This window comes from Erinaceus europaeus, chromosome 14 (assembly GCF_950295315.1).
Source record: "Erinaceus europaeus chromosome 14, mEriEur2.1, whole genome shotgun sequence".
NCBI classification, from domain to species: Eukaryota; Metazoa; Chordata; class Mammalia; order Eulipotyphla; family Erinaceidae; genus Erinaceus; species Erinaceus europaeus.
Window position 1 is genome coordinate 72,290,431 of NC_080175.1, and position 19,723 is coordinate 72,310,153.

General features: G+C 39.9%; 1 protein-coding gene across 6 annotated transcripts in view; it reads right to left on the reverse strand.

The window, feature by feature from the left end:
• The window catches only part of TBL1XR1 (TBL1X/Y related 1), a 158,993-nt gene that overhangs the window by 36,336 nt on the left and 102,934 nt on the right, over positions 1 to 19,723 (reverse strand). Inside the window, exon 3 of one of the 6 annotated variants that reach the window (XM_060171985.1) lies at positions 9,287 to 9,430. The exons of the other annotated variants lie outside the window; for them this stretch is intronic. The gene's annotated coding sequence lies outside the window, so the exon portion shown is untranslated. The remainder of the gene's footprint in view (positions 1 to 9,286; positions 9,431 to 19,723) is intronic. 6 annotated transcript variants of the gene reach the window in all.

Below are 19,723 nucleotides of genomic sequence, written 5' to 3' on the forward strand. Positions count from 1 at the left end.
AAAAGAGGATGAAATGTAGGAGTTCTTGAAACTCAAGTGATATTCTCTTAGTGGACATGCTTACACCTTGAATTAAGGGAGGAATGAAAGAAGAATTACTGAAATTTATGTCTAATTACACTTACACACTTTTGTGTTACAGAAACAATGTTTAACAGTCAAGCCTCCCTGCACTGAGGCAGAGAGGAGGCATGGTGGGCCATACCACTCAACTTGTCACGGCACTTTTGACCCTGCAGTTCCTGCCCAAAAGCTGTGACTGTTCATAAGCAGGTATGTACAGGTTGTGTTTCAATAAACTGTATTTCCAGATGCTGGAATTTGAATTTCACATGCCATGGTGATTTTTTTTTTTCTTCCCCTCAAACATTTAAGCGAGGTGGGTAAGGCAGGTCCTGGAGGTAGTACCACACATGAACATGGCCATGAGCTCAGTCATAACAAATAAAAGTAATAAAGTTAAAAAAAAAAAAAAAAACACCGTTTCCTACATTGCCATCTTCATAAAAGATTTTTAGTGACCTGGACTAACACTGTGAGCACCAGAGGTGACAGACATCATGCAAATGTATATGGTATCATGGGGGAGGGTGCATGAACTATTATTGCCCTTCGTGCAGTTATGATTTCACTGCTCCCAGTCTAATATTTTCCATTCATTTTATCTCATAAAAAGAGACAGACAGACAGAGGAATAGGGTGGGGGGAGGGGAAGATGCCACAGCACTGCTCCATAACCCAGTGCTGGGACCGTGAGGTACCTGGTCTCAAACCTAAGGCTTCACACACAGTTATGGTGTATTAGCCAGCTCCTTTGTAAACAAACTAACAAGCATGTGAGTAGACTACTATACTATGTGGCCAGAGCTGCTAATGTCCCAAGCTGTGGAAAAGTGATGGCTCTTATGGGAGTCAGGCAGCAGCGCAGCAGGTTAAGCCCAAGAGGCGCAAAGTGCAAGGACCAACGTAGGGATCCCGGTTTGAGCCTCGGCTCTCCAACCGCAGGGGAGTCGTTTCACAAGTGGTGAAGCAGGTCAGCAGGTGTCTGTCTATCTTTCTCTCCCTCTGTCTGTCTTCCCCGTCTCTCTCCATTTCTCTCTGTCCTATCCAACAACAATGACATCAATAACAACAACAATAATAAAACAAGGGCAACAAAAATATTTTTTTTTTAAAAAAGTGGTAACTATAACTTATCAAACTTATTTCTGAGTAAGGAAGACAAACAAGAAGGCTACAACAAAACAATTACATTAAATCTGTTTTCTGACACAGACAAAGTGCTAGCCAAATTAGGAGGGCTGGGAGTATGTCTTTGAGGAAGAACCCTTGGTATTTATACCTGAAGGATGAGTTAAAGGAGAATGAATAGAAACAGGCAGGGAATAGAAATAATACAGTGAACAATGACCATAGGAAGGCTGGGTGAAAAGATGCAGAATATAAAGCTTTAAGGGCTGTGCACACAACCCAGCCTAGCCCACACTACACTGGAGGAAGAAACTTAAAAAAAAAAAAAAAAAAATGGGAATCGGGTAGTAGCGCAGCAGGTTAAGCGCACGTAGCGCAAAGCGCAAGGACTGGCAAAAAGATCCTGGTTCGAGCCCCAGCTCCCCACCTGCAGCGGAGTTCGCTTCACAGGCAGTGAAGCAGGTCTGCAGGTGTCTGTCTTTCTTTCCCCTTCTCTGTCTTTCCCTCCTCTCTCCATTTCTGTCTGTCCTATCCAACAACAATAACTACAACAATAAAACAACAAGGGCAGCAAAAGGGAATAAATAAAAATATATTAAAATAAATACTTAAAAAAAATTTTTACTGTCCTTTATTTATTTATTGGATAGAGACAGCCAGAAATTGAGAGTGAGGGGGAGATAAAGAGGGAGAGAGACAGACACCTTCAGCCCTGCCTCACCACTTACAAGTCTTTCTCCCTGCAGGCTCAAACCTGGGTCCCTGTGCACTGTAACATGTGCACTCAACCAGGTGCACCACCACCTGGCTCCCTGGAGGAAGAAACTTCAGTGTTAATAGTTTCTCCCTCTCCACTCCTCGCTGTGTATACATGTGTATAAAAAAAGTTGGCTTGGAGTTGTGAAGTCTTGGTGATGGTAAGACTTTAAAAAAAAAAAAAAAGGCTTTTCACAAGGCGGGTGGATTACATTCTGAGGAAATTAATATACTGGTATACTGGTAAACTTAAAGCAGGAAGGTGACCAAATTTAAATTAAAAAAAAAAAAATCAGGTGGACTCCAAATTACAGGAGACACCATGAAACTAGGCTGGTGTCAGAAGTGGGTAAGTTAGGAGGATGTTGCAGTAACCCTGGCCATGGAGATAGCTAGGAGTAGTGTGGGATTCCAAAGATGATTAGGAAATGAAATCCAGGGAGATTGGTGTTACAGGAGAGCTGAAGGGAAGGGAATGATCAAGCATTTGTTTTGTTATTTTTTTTCCACCTCCAGAAGAGTGGTACCACCACTTGCTGAGAAACCAGGTGAGGAAAGTTGCAACTATCTTTAAAAAAAAAAAAAAGTGGCTTCCCCCCATTTAACTCAAAATATATATGCAACCCCCAAAATATTCAAAAACCACTTAACAGAATGATAAATGATAAATGTTTTGCCTCAGAACATCTTGTCTATTACTGTGGTACTTAGTGGTTCATGCTCAGGGGTACACTGTTCAATGTTATGTAGATACACTGTGATATGTCCAGTACAGTCAGTACTCAACAGTCAAGACAGAAAAATCTATTGATTGAATAATCTTAAAAACTGAATCCTACTAATTACAAAGTTATAGAAATTAAATTTCAATTTAAGCAATCACAGATACATTTTACTGGCGGAACAATTAGTGTTTGATTAATATAACTTCCCAAATTGAGACAGGTTAGTGAAAAATGGCTGACAAGTAAAAGATGATAATATTAATCTCCCTTTAGTATATCATGCAGTTGAACCTCAAATAACACTGATGTTAAGTAAGTAAGATGAAAAGTTTTTCATTGATGACTGGTTCTGGTAAGTAAAGACAACTATGGCCCTAGTTAAAGCAGTGATTACTCAGGCTTCAGCATTATCAATGTATTCTAGAGCAAAGGGGAAAATTCTAAAACAAAACAGTGTAATTTAACATCTTTTAAAATTGTATGCTATTGGGTCAAACAGGGCGGGTCTCGCTGCTGTTTTGTGTCCTTGTGTGAGGATGATCCCTCTGAAAGCTCACACAGAAACCAACACAGGCAGCAAAGCTTCTTGTTTGTCTTCTGAAAGTACTGGATCTCCACTGGATTATGAGCAAATCCATGATGCATTTTTAGCATAAAAAAAATACATCATGACTTTTCCGACAGCCCAACAGTCTTCACGTCATCACATTATTAAGGAATCGCCCCTAAATGTGTAAACAGATAAATCCGAGAAAAACTTCCCCTATTGTACATCTACTAATGAAGTAGTAGCGCTGACTTTTTATTTGTCGTGGAGATTTTTTTGAAGATGAGATTTCAAGCTGGGAGTACCATGCTTTCTTTTTGCTATCTAACTTTCTATTGATGTTAAAATTTAAGGGGTGGGGGCAGGACCCAGATTACTAAATTAAAAGATATTCAAATTCAGTCCTACTTTAAAATCACAAAACGTATTTATTTGCACATTCTACCTGACTATAGCCATCTTAAATAGTACCTGAGTGCTTAAAGCAGCACTCCGGGACCAGAAGCAGAGCCTGGGGTGGATGATCCTGAAGCCTGAGGTTTGCAGAGGCATGTGCTCTACCCACTGACCCACCCCCCCCATACCACCAAAAATTAGTCTTCATTAACATTTAGTCAAATGTTTACTGAATATTGTAAATGCTCAGTATGAAGCATTTTACTTCATTTTACAAATAAGACAATTTAGCAAAGTTTGTACCAAAAAAAAACAACCAAAAAAACCCAAGTTGTCTAGGTGAGGGAATTAAGCTCTGATTCATTAAACTGAATCACACAGAGCATTTTCCGCATCACAAAACCAAGTTCAGTACACACACTAGACAATAACTACTCTGAGTATTTATTAATCTCTGAAAGTTTTCCCTACACATTCAGTACTTTTTAAATTTCTGCTGCAAACAGGAGAGATTATATTTTTATACTTTTTTCTAATCCCTTTCCAAGAGCAGGCCAGGCCCAATTAAGATCCTATATAACATTATTTCATATCTGAATAACTGTAAAGACGGTGAAAGTTACTGATGGACACAAAAATTAGCATAAATCTGTTTATAAAGCACTACTAAGAAATCTAAAAACCCTCTATACAACTCCAAATCATATGCACAATGATACTTTTTTTGTTACAAAAATAATTTAGTCCAAAAGCTATCATCTGCTATCCCATAACAGACTTGAGGTTTTTTGTTTGTTTGTTTGTTTGTTTTGTCCAGCACTTAAGAGGTTTCTGAATTTCATTATTCTAAGGCTCCTATAAAATATTTTAATATTTTTCACTTCTTTTTTTTGTGAAAGTGCATTTACAATATTTGGTACGAGTGTATATTTGAATATTTATGGATATCCCTCAACATCAGTGAAAGCTGCTAGATCAAAGGGAATAAAATTATTGTAATTCTTAATGAACACGAATCAATTTGGGTCAAATTCGTAACCTTCCCCTATCTAAAACATTAAGAAAATATTCAGTTCCACCAGTAACACAAACTTTGAGCATAACATTAACAAAGATTCACATATAATACTCGATATTATTAAGAATGAAAAAAGTACAAGTGTTAATGTACGTCATTTACCACCTTCATTAATTATATTCCTAGGCATCCAATTCTTTCTTTTTGTAATGATATGTAAATGTAATGATATGCTAATGTAAGTGGGGTTGCTTTCTTTTCCATACTGTTTTTTTATAGGAGTATAGTTTAATACCATTCGTACCACCAACTGAATCTATTAAAAAATCCAACAATATTAAAGATGCTAAAGGGACTCTGGCTAAAGCAAGAACTGTGTTAGTAAAGACAAAAAATGAAATCTGAACATTTGGTCTCCTTACCATGCCCAGCACTAGCTGGTCTTCCTCCACCATCATGCACTGGTTCCCCAAGGCCCTCTCCGCCCACCCCCCTTATACACACACACACACACACACACACACACACACACACACACACACACACACACACACACACACACACACACACACTAGAGAGTTCTTGGCTCTGCTGCAGTTGACCATAGCATGTCTAAGTTTCAACCAATAGTTTCTTTTCTCTGATTCTTAAGTTTTTTAAAAAATATTTATTTGTTTATTTATTCCCTTTTGTTGCCCTTGTTTTATTGTTGTAGTTATTATTGCTGTCGTCATCGTCGTTAGATAGGACAGAGAGAAATGGAGAGAGATGGGGAAGACAAAGACACCTGCAGACCTGCTTCACTGCCTGTGAAGCGACTCCCCTGTAGGTGGGGAGCCGGGGGCTTGAACTGGGATCCTTACACCGGTCCTTGTGCTTTGCGTCACATGCGCTTAACCAGCTGTGCTACCACCTGACTCCCTCTGATTCTTAAGTTTTAAGAATCTACTTTTCTAAATAAGTATTAATAACCCACATAAACCAGATGATTTATAAATTGGGAATAGTTAAAATGGTGAGTATCTAACTAACTCAAAGTCTGACTGAGGCGTCTCTGAAAATAAGCAGTGGAGACAGAATGGCTGCAAATAACAGGATAAAGAAAACTGGCTCGCCACTCCCAGAGTCTGACTAAAGGCACCATTACCCACCCCCCAATCTGGAGAAGTACTTCTTTCTCATCTCTGTAGTTTCAGTGTTATGAACTTCCTGGCCAAAAGAAAGGTGCTCATATGTTTAAGATAACCATCACATTATCATCATTCATCCCTTAACAACTGGGTTAAGTTCTGAGAAATGTATCATTAGGTGATTCTGTCATTGTGTGAACATCATAGAATGTCATTACAGAAACCCAGATGTGCTATGGAATAGCCTATTGAGACCGCCATTGCAAAGGGGGGCCATTATGAGTCAAAATGTCTCTAAACAACGTGACTTTATCTGATAGTTGACACCCACATAAACACACACCTCTCAAACTACTTTTGGGTTCCAAACCAATACAAACAAAAGCTGATTTAATCTATTTGTGGGAACAAATTAGTGACTAGTAAACTTAAATCTCACAAGCCTATGGAAAGAAAAAATGCACTAGAGCACAACCTTTGTGATCAAACATAAGACAGAGCTGAGTTGTGCTCGGATAAAACAAAACATTCAATGAGTAACTATTATTTGCTCTACATGAAGTTAAGCCATATATATACAAGCACAGCATTTATATAAACCTATACATTCAGAAACATCATTCAAATGTCAAGCTGACTTTCATCAGCTTAGAAAAATCCACAAATAGCATGGAATACATAATGCAAAATAAATGTCTTGACTATAGAGAGTCAAAACTCATAATAGGAGAAGGTCTTGTGTTACAAATTCTGAGCCACGTTATACAGAGCAGGCGTTCACTGCAGGGCTTACACACCTCAGGCCACAGACCACTTCAACACCCTGCCAAGGAAGGACCTTCCTCTGCACTCACCCTCTTCTGTACTCACACAGAATGACCTACAGAAATCAGTGTGTTCGGTGTGAGTCTTTAATCTTCCAAGAAGCAAAGTAGTAACAGCAGTCATGAAACTCAGTGGGCTATCATAGCAAACTCTTGTCAAAACGCTTTGCTAAAACCCAAGACTCATTGCAAACACACCCAACTATCCTAACTAACAGTAACAAAGTATGTGCACAGAGGAGGAATAAGGTAAAGAGAAAGAAACAATTTATTTATCCATTAGAGAAGTCATAGACTTTCTATAATCCAATGGCTTTTTCCCTTCTAGAATTCACGTGCTTAAACGCTAACCTCCAGGACCTCAGAATTGTAGCTTTATTTGGATGTAAGGCCTTTTAACAAGGCAATCAAATTAAAGTGAGGCCACTGGAGTACACTTTAACCCAATATCCTTATAAGGAAAGAAAGAAATTCCAGATACAAGTATATAGGGAAAAAAGCAAAATGAGAACTCTGCCATCTATAAGGTACAGACCTCAGGAGAAACCACACCTGACAGTATGCTGAGACTGTACTTTCAACAGTGAGAAAACAAATTTCTGCTGTTTAAGCCAGAGTATTTTTGTTACATCAGTCCTACGAAACTAGCACAAGCCCATCATCACAATTCCTAAAAACTAATCTTCCTTTGGAGACTTTTCAATTATTCATGTTAAGTTCAAAGTCGATATGACACGCATACCTTTTTGAATAGTTAACCCCCCTCTCTTTAGGAATGTGTCTTGTCCTGTGGTTAATAAATATAATTAACAGGAATTTTGTAATATTCTAACCATCCCCCATGTCCTCTGCTTCCTCCCCTGATGATACACTCTGGAATGGTGTAACAACAATAAAATGGTGATGGGGAGTAGGACAGTGGGTTATGCGCAGGTGGCGGGTTATGCACAAGTGGCACAAAGTGCAAGGACCAGCTTAAGGATAACAGTTCAAGTGCCCAGCTCCCCACTGCATGGGAGTCGCTTTACAAGCTGTGAAGCAGGTCTGCAAGTGTCTTTCTCTCCTCCTCTCTCCATTTCTCTCTGTCCTACCCAACAACGACAACAATAATAACTATAAGAATAAAACAAGGGCAACAAAAGGGAATAAATATTTAAAAATTAAGTAAGATGATGATGATGATGCATTACTGCAATTCCCTGGTTTTAAAAATAATAATTAAAATCCCACCAACGTGGATGGGATATGGCACTTTGATAGTGGGAACTGTACCCCTCTTAACCCACAATCTTGTCAACCATTATTGATTCACTAATTATAAAGAAAAATCTACCAATGTTAAGCACTAACACGTATGTGTATCGAGTAGAGCTTTTAAGTTTTCAGGAACATACTGTACGGATGTTGGATTTTTTTTAAGGGCTTTCTCTGCATCTATTGATATGACCATGTGGTTTTTGGTCTTGCTTTTATTGATGTGGTGGATCACATTGGTCGGTTTACACATATTAAACCAACCTTGCATCCCTGGGATAAACCCCACTTAGTCATGATGAACAATCTTTTAATATACTGCTGTGTTCGGTTGGCTAGAATTTTGTTCAGCCTCTATGTTCATCTGTAGTTTTCTTTTTTGGTTGTGTCCCTGTCTGCTTTTGGCTTTTGGTATCAGAGTGATGTCGGCTTCATAGTAAAATACTCTGAGTAGATGGGGGGTGCAGGATGGGGGGTGCGGGGCGGGAGGTGCGGGTGGGGGTGCGGGATGGGGGGTGAGGGAAAGAGTACAGGTCCAAAAAGTATGACAGGGGACCTAGTGGGGGTTGTATTATTATGTGGAAAACTGAGAAATATGGACAAACTATTATTTTTACTGCCAAATGTAAAACATTAATCCCCCAATAAAGAAATTTAAAAAATAAGAAGCAGCAGCTCTGGGGACTGGGCAGTAGTGCAAGTTAAGCACACATGGTGCAAAGGGCAAGGACCAGCCAGTGTGAGGACCCCAGTTCGAGCCAGCACCCCCCAAGGGGGGGGTTTTCGCTTCACAAGCAGTGAAGCAGGTCTGCAGGTGTCTTATCTTTCTCTCCTCCTCTCTGTCTTCCCCTCCTCTCTCAATTTCTCTCTGTCCTATCCAACAACAACCACAGCAATAACAATAATAGTAACAACGATAAACAATAAGGGCAACAAAAGGAGGGAAAATGGCCTCTAGGAGCAGTGGATTCACAGTGCAGGCACCAAGCCCCAGCAATAACCCTGAAGGCAATAAAATAAAATAAAGTAAAATAAAATAAAATAGTAGCTCTATTTCAGTTGTTTTGTGTAAGTTTTTTTAAAAGGATTTAAATTTTTAAGTAATTTATAGGTAAAGCCACAGTGAAAAACTAAGAGCATTTTTTCAGCTCAAGAGAAATAAATACAGTTTAAAAAAAATGATGGGAAAGATAGCTTATCAAAGGCAATTAGCACACACTGGCTTTTACCTTTCAATCTCAGCACATAAGAATCTTCAGATAATTTTCCAGAGAGTAAATGTGGCAAAGTTTATATTTTACAAAAACACCTGAATTTTTTTTCCCTTTGTTTAATAGTTATAGGAAATTTCTGGTCTTGAAGCTACTTTTTTTTTTTTTTTGGGGGGGGTGTTATTATTTTATTAGCAGGTTAATGGTGACCAAAGTTGAAGTATTGGTGCCTACAGGAAATTTTTGGTGTTGAGGCTACTTCCTTTTTCTCCTTCTTCCTCTTCTTCTTCTTCTTCTTCTTCTTCTTCTTCTTCTTCTTCTTTTTGGTAATTATACTATTTGCAGATTAATGGTGACCAAAGTTGAATTACTGGTAACCTTGGGGAAAATATAGTATGGTTTTAACTTAGAGTGGGTAAGCTTCTAAAATTTCCTTTCCATCCCCCTCCCTTTCATAGGAATCTAGTTTTCAGAAGCAAAGTTCTGATAATATGACAGAGAAATAAGAATTTTGGTAGACAATATAATTTAGACAAAATGAAGTTGATCTTCTAGGTCTTTATTCATACAATGAAGAAACTGAGCTAGATGATCTCTCATTTTTCAACTTCAAAATTTTTTTCAGTTAGTAAAATCATATAACATATTACATGGATCTTACAAACTAAGAGCTAACAGATCGTATAGTCGTTTTAATAAAGCGTTTTAAATAGGCACTAGAAAATGTTAATAGCTTCAAGATCTCAGATACACCCATATATTAGAGAGAGGGAAAACACATAATCCTACCCCAGTAAGAAGAAGTATTTAAATAGCTACTGCTATTTAAATATGCACAACCAACTATCCTTTAGAAACACCGGCCAATATAAAGACACAGGGAAATGTAATGCTCACTCAATTATTCACAAATAACTGAAACTTCACAAATACTATTTATTTATACTATGATCTATTCCTGGAGTCTGCAATCTGTGTGTCAAATTCAACCCAACACCTATTTTTGTACACAATACCTTGGGATTTGTATACAACAAATATTTTTATAAAATTTTAACGAAACATTTGTCATTGCCTTGATAATAGGGAACACTTAACTGAATCCCAAGTAAAGTCTTTTCAGAATATCAGAAAATCATTCTAGACAGGGGACAGTAAGCTAGCACCCGTCATGTGAGGAGTCAACTTTGACTTAAATTCAACTGACATTATTTATAGCCCTACTTCTTTTAAACCCAGTCAGTTTCTAATGAGCTGCCTCAATCTACAGATCTGAACTCCAAGATTTTCTCAAATACAGGAAACAGCAGTTGTTTATTCTTCTAAGATCTTTTTACAGACTACAAAGTTGCATAAATAAGGGAAATACCTAAGTAAATATTGAATGGCTGAATAAATTAAAGTCAAAGAATAGTAACAAAAACAAAGGATAAGAATAATTTCTTATCACCAAGGAACCAAAAAATCTGACACATTTCTAGTACAGTGTTATCAGTTATTGAGCAATAAGTAGCCACAGTAGTTAAGGCAGAGCATAACTCAGTTTAAGAAAAATCTGAACCACGAAAGATAAAAACAAAGAAGCTCGTCCTTCCCACTATGCAAAAAGAAATCTGAATTTGCATAAGTGAGAACCAATGCAAGAAAATTAAATTTTCCTCAAATTATAAAAAAGGTCTTAATATTCTGGCTAAAGGAAGGACTGAAATGCAGCTTAAAGTCTGAAAGGACAATCAACTGAATGGAAGGAAAACTGCTTAAAACTGAAGCACCAAACAAAGGTAAAGTAAGGAGAAATGGCAACAGAGTAAGAAATTCACTGATATAATATACTAATACTACTATTACTGTTTATGAAAACAGCTCGCTGGAAAAGGAGTTGAAGACAATGTGAACCAAATATTCAGGGGTGGAAGGGAGGGTCACAGACAGACAGACAGACAGACACCAGCTATTGGTACATCTAGAAGATGATGGCCAAAGAAAATGGAGTAGAGATAGACAGATGAATTGGGGTAGGCTTTTAAATATTATTAAACAGTAAGGGAAACCCACGAAGAAAGTCTCACGAGTGAACTTCACTGTGTGAGAGAAAACAATCAGCAGTACTGCCTAACAGATTTAGTTTAAAACAAACAAGAACAACAAGGTGGGGGGGGGGGGGTAAGAGTTCATGTAGGAATAAATCAAGTGCTATTCCACAATCACAATGAGATTTTACTGTGTCCACCCAAAGTAAATATCCTGACCCTGCCACGTTATAACTAAAGCCAAATTTTTGGCTGGGGAGGCAGCATAACAATTATACAAAAAGATTTGCAGGCCTGAGGCTCTGAGGTCACAGGTTCAATCCCCAGCAACATCATAAGCCAGCTTTCCCTCTGTATTTGTCTCATTAAAATATTTTTTCAAAGATAATGATAATGTTACTAGAAATACTCTCACTGTCAATGTCAGAGTAAATGTACTTCACTGAAAAGGCTAGTGAAATGCTCAGAGAGTAGGTTCAGTGGTAGCACTCAGTGGAGTACATGCTACAAGCGCAGACTCAGTTTCAAGCCTAGACTTCCTACCTCCCAGGGGAAAGCTTCACGAGCAGGGAGGCCAGGCTGCAGGTATTTCTCTTTATGTCTCCCCCTCTCTTCTCTGTTTTCCTCAGTTCCTATCCAATAGATAAATAAGCCAAAGGAGTTTAAAAAGAAAGCAAAGTTCAAAAAACCAAATTGTTAAAAAAAAAAAAAAAGTAATAGATAATAAGTGTTTCAGAAATGCCAGCCACTAAGAGTCTCAAAAACCTCTCTCATGAGATCTGCTGTCGTGTGGTTATAGTTCTAACACTGCATGATCAATATATGGACAATGAGGTATCTTGGTATTTTTCAGATGATCACTACAAAATCATGCATGAGGAAATGAACCTCTCCAAGTTTAGGAGATTTATTACTGGATAGAAGCAGAGAAATTGAGGGGTGGGGAGAGGGAGAGAGAAAGAAGCCCTGCTTCACCACTTGTGAAGCTTTCCCCCTGCAGTTGGGGATCAGGGGCTTGAACCTGGGTCCTGTGCACTGTAATTTAAGTGTTTAACCAGCCTGGCCCCAAAAGAAAAAGACTTTAACGTCACTATACCCTCCCCCCCAAAAAAAACTGTTGATATAATTTCAAATCTTACATTACAACTAGCCCTATGAAACCACCCACCTGTAGAGATATGGGTTAGTATCAAAGAACATCCAAATCGATTTGAAAAAGAAGCTTTCATTTTAATCTGAAAACTTATCTCTGTGGAGACCAGATTTTTCAGTGTTTCAACTGTATTTCTTAGCATGTGAATGTAGAAGCAAATGTTAGAGTCCAGATGTCTTCTACTAAGACAAAGATAAATAGAAATTTGCAGAAACAAAGTGCCATTTCTCTTGAATTCTTTTTTTTTTAATTTTGGAGAATGCTTATTTGTCATGAAATAAGTCATCTATGCTAACAATGTAGTGTGGGTGGGTTTGTTACTACCAGGTCATAGTAGAATTGTAATATAAGGCTTCATGTTGTGGTGGCAAGTGGCACATGTCTACCCCTGTCGCTGCATCCTCCCCCTTCCCCAAACCCTGGCCCCCAATACCTACAGTCTAAGACAAAAGATCTTTGGAGTCATGAATAAATTAAGGTCAGAACAGGCTAAGAAGACCAAATTATCTGAGATCAGTTAGTGTAAAAATTAACTGCCTCTAGGTAATTTTGGAGCTGACGTTTTGGTAAGGTTCCAGTTTCCCTAGGGGAAACAAACCACAAAATTGTTCAGGTTTTAAGTAACATGATCGAATTTTGGTTTTCACTCATGTTCCTGATGGAATACTTACTGAGTCTCTACTGAATCCATGCCTAACAGAAGAGACTCATATATAGCCTCATGCAGAAGCTTTAGCTCTGATTGAAAAATAGGAAATCTAAAAACAGAGTGAAGATTATACATTTTCTGAGGTTACACCTCTGAAAATGTAACTCATTCCAGACAGACCTATTTCCTGGATTTCTGAAACATTTGCAGTAGGCAAAAAGCAGTAAGACAGCCAAGCACCTGGAGGGGCCTCACGCACTCTGAGCACCTGCAGTGCCAGGTCCTTCGTCCAGGCTGTGTGTTTGCCATGGCACTGTCGTCTGTGCCGTACACCAGCACTGCTTCAGGTCTGATATTACTGCTACTATTTGGTATGTTATTTTGGAGTCTGAGAATGCTCCACATTTTCCCCCATAAAACTTATGATATTTTCTTTGTTCTGTACCATTTGGCTTAAGAAAGTTTTGTAGAAGTATACTCTGCTTCAAGACAGTGTGTAGAATCTGAATACCCTGTTGATTCAATAATCTTAGGGAATTTTAATTTTTCCTTTGGTCAGCACTACTAAATTAGCAGTATTCTTGATGCTCATAACCCTGAACACTACAAAAATATAGAATGTATATTAATATAATAGAATATGATTATAACCAACTCTAGATTGCATCCCATTTCTGACCATATTCTATTGTAAAAAGTTGCAGGAAATGTCATGGTTGTGGGGAGGGGGAGAGGGAAGCAGACACTACAAACATTTTCTTCTTTTCGGAAGTGAGTTCATACATATTATGCATGTTTGCCCAGTCTCTGCACTTGGGTTTAATAATAAGGCTTAAAGAAATGCAAAGCTTTCCCACCAAATGTAACATGGAGCAGTTAGCCTGTCTTTATTTTCCAAGAACACAATAACAGCTGCAAGAAGGGGGATGCCTTTGTGCATATGTGTGGAATAGCATAGGACTCTGGCAATACAGAACAGGCTCAATCATATCCTCAATATTTTGCCACAAAAGTTCTTTTTAGTCACGTGTATAAATTATATTTTGTACAATGTTTATACTCATGTGCATGGGCTTAAAGGACACTATAGAAAGTAAGGAAATAAAAGTAGTGGGAGAGACCTGGGGAGTGGGAGGACATCTGTGTTTAATCAAGGCAAGTAACTAAACTAGTGACACCCACTTTGCTACTATTAACCATATCAGTAACTGCAATAAATATACTAGAAGAAATTCAAGTAACATGATAGGACTTTCCTTCTCAACCTTTTGCCAGATAAAGAGGTCTAGGACAACTTGCTAAATAAACACAGTTCTCCCAGGCCCTGTCATTGCTTCTCCCAGACCACTTCCCTAACCAAGCACTATTCTCCTAAAGATCCTCTCTGCCCTTAACAATATCCCATTAACTTCCCTACTCCACCTCTGATCCTACATGCTTCAAAGGAAACGTGTAACAATGTGACATTTAAAGAAATGTGTTTAGTGTGGTTTTGCCTCCCCCCCCCACCCCTCACCCCCCCCCCCCCCACATGATTTCACCACTGCTGAGCTGGCTTTCTTCATGTAGCTGCAGAGCAGAGAGAGAGGCAATGGGGCTCTGGCACCTGGCACCTGCCACCAGCCACAGGCAAGCCAATGGCCTCTCCTGACCCAGGACATCAGCAAACAGGCTGACTGTTCTGCTTTCTATGACACTTGTAATAAACACTTAAATACACTGCTTCTCAAATCAGAGTAATGTGCCTTCTAAAAGAAATAGGAACACTGGCCCCATGTTAGTCTGTTCTTCTGTTAGCACCAGCTGGTCTCAACTGCACTGTTTATATTGGGTTGTTGGAAAAGTCATGGCATAGTTTTCTTTTTAATATTTTATTAAAAAAATAATCATCTTTATTTACTTATTGGATAGAGCCAGCCAGAAATTGAGAGGGAAGGGGGTAACAAAGAGGAAGAGAAACAGAGAGAAACCTGCAGCACTGCTTCACCACTTGTGAAGCTTTCCCTCCCACAGGAGGGGACGGAGAGCTTGAACCCGGGACTTTGCACACAGTAACATGCATGTACAGTCAACCAGGTGCGCCACCACCTCGCCCCTATGACAGTTTTCTATGTAAAACTGTGTCATAATTTTTCCATAACCCAGTATTACTTTATTTTTACACTATCATTTCCCATAAGCTCACCCCCCCAATAAAAACACCACTTTCCTCCCTTCTGATCTAACAATAGTGAAGTGCTATCAAGGTGAGAGACTCAAAACAAAAGAGCAAAATTTAAAGCACATATTTTCTTTCAAAGATTTTTTAAAAAATATTTATTCATTAATGGATAGAGACAGAAATTGAGAGGGGATGGGAAATAGAGAGGCAGAGAAACAGATATTTGCCTGCAGACTGCTTCACCACTCATGAAGCTTTCCCCCTGCAGATGGGGAGCAAGGGCTTGAACCCAGATCCTTGTGTACTGTAATGCGTGTGCTTAACCACATGTGACACCACCCAGCCCCTAACGTAGACATTTTCTATCCTTCAGCCTTGCGTTGTTTTCTGTTTCTTCAATTTTATACTGTTCTTAACACAATTTTGTTGAATTGCCAATAGTGACTTTATACTATCATATTTCATGAATATAAATCCAATTCAATACAAATGTACTTGTTTACTTATGACTTATGTAATACTATTAAATGTCAGCCTTCAAAAGCACAGGTGCACGTGATTTAGATTTTTATTTCTGATATTTAAATTGGAGGTGAAGTCTCCTCAGAAATAATAAAAGCCAAATGAAGGACAGGAGTAGACAGCATGGTTATGCAAAGAGACTCTTGTATCTGAGGCTGCAAAGTCCCAGGTTCGATTCCCCAGACCACCATAAACCAGAGCTGAGCAGTGCTCTGGGGGGGGGGGAAGGAGACACTGTGCCTCAGGAGAGCTGGAAGACTATCTTGCTAAGCTAGAAAATTTAGCCCCGCAGCTCTTCAAAATGTGTTGCCCATTAAATTGCCTGAGGAACATTTTAAGAAATGTGACATCCAAGTCATTTACAATCTACTTAAAGGAGAATGTCTGGTGGGCTGCCATGATGGCTCATCCAGGAGGCTGCCTGCTTTGCCAGGCACATGCCTAGTGAAGCCCTGCCCCCAGCACAATGGGCGAAGCTTCAGTGCTGTGATATCTTTTTCCTTCTCCTTTACTTAAAAAGTCAGCAACAGATATAGGTATATAATCCCAATTGATCACTATATATAGGACTAAGTTTATTTCATCACCTTAATGTATTGTATATCCTAATGACTGTTTAAAGCTGAGTGTTCTGCTTTGTCTGAGCCCAATCTCTACTACATTGAGAGAAGCTTCAGTGTTGCTGCTCTCCTACTCTCAGTGCCACCTTCTTTATATAAAGGGAGGGAGGGAAGGGAGGAAGGGAGGGAGTGAGGGAAGGGAGGAAGGGAGGAAGGGAGGGAGTGAGGGAAGGGAGGAAGGGAGGGAGTGAGGGAAGGGAGGAAGGGAGGGAGTGAGGGAAGGGAGGAAGGGAGGGAGTGAGGGAAGGGAGGAAGGGAGGGAGTGAGGGAAGGGAGGAAGGGAGGAAGGGAGGAAGGGAGGGAGTGAGGGAAGGGAGGAAGGGAGGGAGTGAGGGAAGGGAGGAAGGGAGGGAGTGAGGGAAGGGAGGAAGGGAGGAAGGGAAAGAGTGAGGGAAGGAAGGAAGGGAGTGAGGGAAGGGAGGAAGGGAGGGAGTGAGGGAAGGGAGGAAGGGAGGGAGTGAGGGAGTGAGGGAAGGGAGGAAGGGAGGGAGTGAGGGAAGGGAGGAAGGGAGGGAGTGAGGGAAGGGAGGAAGGGAGGAAGGGAGGAAGGGAGGGAGTGAGGGAAGGGAGGGAGTGAGGGAAGGGAGGAAGGGAGGGAGTGAGGGAGTGAGGGAAGGGAGGGAGTGAGGGAAGGGAGGAAGGGAGGGAAAGGAAGAAAGAAAATGTCCTAGGCAAATAGAATTCACAGCAAATCTATCTACAAAATGTGTTAATAAGAAAAACAGTTTTTAGATCACTAAGTACCCTCAAAATCCCTGCCCCTCTGTATCTGTTTTCCAGAGCTGTTAGCAGCAAATACCATAAACGAGTGACTTCAAAACATAAATGTGATGTCCAAGAAGAGACTCAGCAAGCATAGCACATGCCATGCCATGTGATGCTTCAGAACTGGGTTCAATCCCCACCACCAGCATCATGTGGGAAGAGGTGGGCTCCATAGATGGAATAGTTTTGTGATGTCTCAAATGTTTTTCCTCTCAAACAATCTATCTAAAAGTAAAACTGGGGGAACCACAGTACAATATAGCAGTCATGCAAGAAGATGTTCACAGCTGAGGCTCCAAGGTCCCAGGTTCAATCCCTGGTGCCACCATTAGCCAAAGCTGAGAAGTGTTCTGATTAAAAAGAAAAACAAGGGAGTTGGGCAGTAGCGTTGCAGTTCAGCGCAGGTGGCACAAAGTGCAAGGACCGGCATAAGGAACCCGGTTTGAGCCCCGGCTCCCGACCAGCAGGTGAGTTGCTTCTTCACAAGTGGTGAAGCATGTCTGCAGGTGTCTGTCTTTCTCCCCCTTCTCTCTCCATTTCTATTTCTCTCTGTCCTTTCCAACAATGACAACATCAATAACAACAACAATAATAACTACAACAATAAAAACAACAAGGGCAACAAAAAGGAAATAAATCAATATTTTAAAAAGAAAAATAAAAAATAAAGTAAAATGCATGGGGAGACAGTTTAGCAATATCGTGCGTGTTTGGGGTCCTAGCTTTATTCTCCAACACCACGATCAGAACAGTGCAATCGAAAGTTATTTCATTAGGGAAATGATGACTTTTCAAGACAACTGTTCCAACATGAGTACAATTCTCATCCTTCTGTAATAGGTGCCTGCACATTGATCCCACCACCAACCTAGGCCCTCCTCCAATGTGGTACAGAGGCCCCCAACACCCAAATTGCCTACCTCACAGCCCTCCCAGTCCTCAGTCTCACATCAGACTGAGCACACCTAGTGTCAATTTCAAGATGTGCTCAGTCTTTCTAGCTTTAAATTACACTTTAAGTGAGATTGCTTCAAAAAGATCTTTCAAGAATTAACTAAAACAAAAGCCAATCAAAGGGACTTCTATACAGCAAAGAGAATAACACCAAAACAGGCACTTTAAGGGGTGAGACGAGGTCTCTTTCTTTACATGCCAGACATCAAAAGGCTAATAACCAAAATAAGGAGTTTGCAAAACGCAGCAGCAGCTACAAATACATTATAGAAAGAGGAGAGGATGTGCACAGAATCTTCACCAAGAGGATATCCAGATGGCCAACAAACATGGGGCAAAAAAAAAAAAAAATCTCAAAGTCCCTGACTATCAGAGAAATGATAATGACAGCGATGAAATGGAAGAGCAGAAAGTGGAGCTGGTAAAGACGTGGTGGGAAATACTTCTTCTGTTAATACTTTGATGGTACATGGTTGTAAGATCACAGTGTATAGTTTCACAACACACCCACCACCAGAGTTCTACCTCCCCACCCTCCCAAAGATAACCACCACAGTCTTAGTTTCCTTGCTTCTGGTTTTTTTGTTTGGCAAGTTCATGTAAATCAGATCTCTAGATTCCACATATGAGTGAAACCATCTTTCAGTTGTCTTTCAAAGGAGCACTCCTACATGGCTGATGAGAATGTGAATGGGTCCAACTCCTGTAGAAGGCAGTCAGGAGATTCCTCCTAATATTAGAAAATCTACCCTGCAGGTAGCATGACAGTTACGCAGAGACTCATACCTGAGGCTCCAAAGTCCCAGGTCCAATCCCATGTTATCACCATGATCCAGAGCTGAGCCAGACATCAAAAGGCTAATAACCATGGGGGAGGGGAGAGGAAGGAAGGAAGGAAGGAAGGGAGGGAGGGAGGGAGGGACCTATGCTATGACCCAGCCACCCCTCCCCTATGGATCTATCCAAACAAAAACAGGGTGGGGGAGACAGCATAATGGTTCTACAAAAACCCTTCCATGGCTGAGGCTCTTAAATCCCAGGTTCAATTCCTCAAATCACCATAAGCCAGAGCTGAGCAGTGCTGTGGTGGTGGTGGTAAAAAAATCTGCATGTATTTTCTTGGTTTTGAAGATTAGAAATAAAAATCAAGGTGTTGCCAGAGCCATGCTTCCAATGAAGCCTCTTCCAGTTTTCTGAGTAGCTCAAGCAATCTCTGTGCAGTAGACTAACTTCAGTACAACCTCTATCTTTACTTGGCATCTTCCAGCCATATCTATCCTCATGTGACATCCTCACGTACGTGTGTGCGTGTGTGTGTGTGTGTTACACAAATAAATTTCTGCCTTTTTATAAAGACAACAATCATGGTGAGTAGGGGCCACTGCAGTGACTTTATAAAGACCTTACTTCCAAATAAGATCACTAAAACTTCAACATATCTTTGAAAGGGACATAATTCAAATCACTAACAGCTAGCAAAAAATCCCTACTAACCAACTATAAAAGTTACAGCTATGTGGATTAACTTGATGTTTCTGGTGGGGGTAGATACCATAATGGTTATGCAAAGAGACTCTCATCATGCCTAAGGCTCCAATAACCCAGGTTCAATCCCCCACACCACAAGCCAGAGCTGAAGAGTGCTCTAGTATGAAAGACAGAAAGATAGAAAGATAGAAAGAAAGAAAGAAAGAAAGAAAGAAAGAAAGAAAGAAAGGAAGAAAAGGAAATTCTTTTTATAACATAGTGTTCCTGGGTAGAAAGAACTCAAGTATTTGATGCTTTACAGAGAACACACTTAAAGGGACTCTGAACAG